The 3,853-nt window shown below is 41.0% G+C and overlaps 1 long non-coding RNA gene across 1 annotated transcript; it reads left to right on the top strand.

The window, feature by feature from the left end:
- The first annotated feature begins 565 nt into the window (after window positions 1-565).
- Window positions 566-3,301, top strand: LOC108639293. The gene is made up of 3 exons (XR_001920374.1): window positions 566-615; window positions 1,233-1,261; window positions 3,091-3,301. It is a non-coding gene; the product is annotated as an uncharacterized LOC108639293 (long non-coding RNA).
- The last annotated feature ends 552 nt before the right edge of the window (window positions 3,302-3,853 follow it).

Genomic DNA, 3,853 nt, shown 5'->3' with positions numbered 1-3,853 from the left:
TATGAATTTTCCCCTGAAGCACACATTTGCTGCACCCAAAGCACCTTACAACGACTTCCACAGTTTAATTTTGCCTTGCATCCCCCTGTAATTATAAACTCACTGCTAGACCATTTTACCTACTAGTCCCTAGTTCTTACGTGATGTTCATTATTCTTCTGTCATGGTTTAACCCCAACCAGTAACCAAGCCCCCACACAGGCACTTGTTCACTCCCCACCCCCAGGACTGGGGAGAGAATTGGAAGGGTAAAAGTGAAAAAGTTGTGGGTTGAGATAAAGACAGTTTCATAGGGAAAACAAAAGCCACAGACAAAAGGAAGGCAAAAGAAGGAATTCATTCAGCCCTTCCCATGGGTTGGCAGGTGTTCAGCCGTCCCCAGGATAGCAGGGCTCCATCACGCATAACAGTGACCGGGGAAGACAAATGCCAAAACTCTGAACATCTACCCCTTCCTTCTTCCCCTACTGTATACGTGGAGCATGACACCATATGGTATGGAATATCCCTTTGGTCAGCTGGAGTCAGCTATCCCAGTTGTGTCCCCTCCCAACCCACTGTGCACCCCCAGCCTCCTCACTGGAGGGGTGGGATGTGGACCAGAAAAGGCCTTATGTAAGTGCTGCTCAGTGACAATGAAAACATCCCTCTGTTATCAACACTGTTTTCAGCACAAATCTAAATCACAGCTCCATACCAGCTACTGTGAACAAAATTAAGTCTATTGCAGCCAAAATCAGCACACTTTTTGGTATATACCTCTTTAATATCCTTATGCAGAGGTCTTGTTTATGCTAAAAGATCCTAGCTTATTATATATACAATTACCTCTAAGCAGATGAAAGAGTGGTGATCTCTCTTATGGTTATTCTACCTTCCCACTGTCAGAGATCAATACAGTGTGCACACTATCATCCATAAGACAACTGATGTGGGAAAATAAACCCCTCTTCTTTCATACCACTACCAGTATGATTTTCATAGTTATGTTCATGTTCACCATGCACTTTAAGACAAAAAGACTTGTTAAAATCTTTCCTGAAATTGAAAATATTGTGAATACCATCTTGTTAGTATATTGGTATTTTGGTGTCTGCATTTTGGCGGAACAAGAACTCTAGCCCAAGAAATACAATGGAAAACAGTGAATTATCTCAGCAGTAGTCTGCTTGTAATCTAATATCTTCTACTGCAAGATACGATCTAAAAATGGCTTTTTTTTTTTTTAATAGGAAGGATACACTCACAAGTGGATGTACAAGTGAGTTTCCTGTAATATTCGTCCACATGCACAGATGGCATAAGATGAGGAAGGTGCTCCTCGCACCAAGTGCATGATAATTTTCATAAAGTATAGGTTCAGTGGTCGGGAGCAATACATCTGTACTCATGTAAAAACCCTTTGTGCTACAACACATTATCATGGTTCTTATTACCTAACTATCACTTCTCTGCTGGACAATGATCACAGAATTCTCTGCTATTGTGGTAGAGGGAAAAATGGGGCATTATATCCCTCTAAGAGTGCAAGTGAAATTCTCTATCTGACCTACATGTCCAGTTACACAGACCACAACCCACAAGAACACCACTGACAGCAGGGTGCAAAAATATTTTTAACCTGGGGAGTTTCCAAACAAAGGTGAAATAAAATCACATCTAGATCCAAGTAAATTTGAAGAATCATTAAAAGTCTTTTTTATCCATCTCTTACAAGACAAAATAAAGCAAATCACAACTAATACACAGTTTTCTTTAAAAAAACAATCTCTGCTGACAGAATAAACATAGCATCCCTACGCAACCTGTTCTAATGAAGTGCTGGAATACAGATCATATTTCCTAAGGCCATGTTCTTGTTCTCCCCTTTTGTTCTCCTTTCTTAAGCAATAGCACCTAGTGGTAAATATCCTAGAATATCCTGAGTTGGAAAGGACCTACAAGGATCATTAACTCCAGCTCCTGGCTCTGCACAGGACAACCCCAAGAATAACATCGTGTGTCACAGAAATGGGCACCGTCTGCTCTCTTAACAACTTTCCTCTTGTTGCAGTCCCTAAAAGGACGTAGCTTGTTGTTGTTGTTATCATCGTTAAATCACATTCCGTTCATGATTTGCTGTAATTTTTAATTCTGCTATAATATTTGCATTCCTTGCAGTGCACACACACAGACACTTTCTGACTTCTGATGATGTTGACAAGACAAGGAGCTTTCTCATCTCCTAGCACATGTATGGAAGAAGATAGGGGCTGACAAGCATTCCCCTTCCTCTTCTCCCTGCTGGTATCCCTCCCTGTAGCCCTGACAGAAGCACCTTTGTCTCTCACCTCTGCAAGTGGTTTGCTTTAAGAAATGTTTGATCACTGAGCTTCCTGCTGAACTCTTATTTCATCTCCACAAATACAAGAGAGAGGCAGTCTTTTACTGATTTCTGAATCAGAGTCAAACTGTGTCCAGATTGTGAATGGTGGAAATGAGGTGGCTTGAGGAAAGTGTAGGGAAAGGATATAGCTTTGGAACATCTTATTAAAGATCTGATGCTCAGTTCCTAAATACTGTGCCCGCATGGGCATATGACAAGAAAAAGCGAGTCAGTATGTAGCTGTGACATTTTCTCCTGCTTAATTAGAGAGCAGTCACATCTCTTGGATTATCTTCTAGGGTACAGAAAACATTAGTGTGCTCAAATCATCTCACAACTACCACACAGAACATCACCTTTCTTGTGGTCAGACAGCGTTCCGCAAAATGTAGCAAATAAACTGGCTCCTCAGACTTATACAGGAAAACATGGTTCTACCTCCAGCTGATCTGGGGTAGCCCAAGCTGCAAAGCCAGCAGTCCTCATGGGGCTGAGAAGCCCAGCTGTGATGAAACAGTCAGAGTGGGGAACAGCTTTTATCAGCATAAAACAATAGTGTTGCATCACAGCATTGGACCACAATGTAACAGAATCTTCTGACCCACTGTTAACTACAGAGCTACATTATTTGTGAAAGACCAGAAGTGGGCCTGGGCAAAGTTTGGGAGATCCCATGGCAAAGAGATAACAAAACCCCTCTCTCATTTGTCTTTTGTATGATTTAGCTCTGTATCAGAGAACAGCATGCTGATGGAGCCTAGTAAGTGGCCTAAACAACCAATAAGAGATGAAAAGATCTTTGATGGCAATTGAAGACATTCAAGTTTCAGTAGAAGGATCTAAAGTGTCAAGTACTGCAGCACAGCCTGGGACTGCCACAATCCCCACTGCCAGTCGGAATAGAAATTAAAGGCAGAAATTAATGGCTCTTGCAAATTAAGCAGGAGCTACGGATGCATAATTTGGGAGTTTTCAACAGCTCAGGGAAGAAGCAGTAACTGCTAGAAAGCTAAGAAGTGCCTGAGAGCAGCTTACTAACATTTCATCAACAAAGGAAAGAAAGATTTACAGTCAGCTGGGCAAACTGGGAGAAGCAGCTGTCTTTGGGAGTGTGCCTCACAGAAATGCTGCAAACTAAAGCATAAAAAAGATCTTTGAAATGTTACATATGTGAAATATTAGATAATTAATACAGAAAACTTGAGACTCTGCAATGCCAGGAGCATTTGATACAGATAAAAACCTAATTTATAAAGACATATCTAGGTCCCTGAAGGCAAAAAGTAAAACAATTTAGATCATAAAGCAAAGAAATCCTATTGTTAGAATTTGGTATGAGAAGCAGTCAGGGAAGTAGGTTGTCACAGGATTCAAATGAAGTTTGTATGTAAATACATCTTGAACTGCCTTTGATTCCCTTGCTTTACTTTTGTATTAAATGGGGGTGAAGGTGGGGGCAGGGTGTTGGAAAATCAGTTATTTACAAGA

Source organism: Manacus vitellinus, unplaced genomic scaffold, assembly GCF_001715985.3.
Source record: "Manacus vitellinus isolate BGI_N305 unplaced genomic scaffold, ASM171598v3 scaffold_0_pilon, whole genome shotgun sequence".
Classification (NCBI taxonomy): Eukaryota; Metazoa; Chordata; class Aves; order Passeriformes; family Pipridae; genus Manacus; species Manacus vitellinus.
Note: the sequence above shows the minus strand (reverse complement) of the source record. Positions and strands in the feature narration are given on the sequence as shown.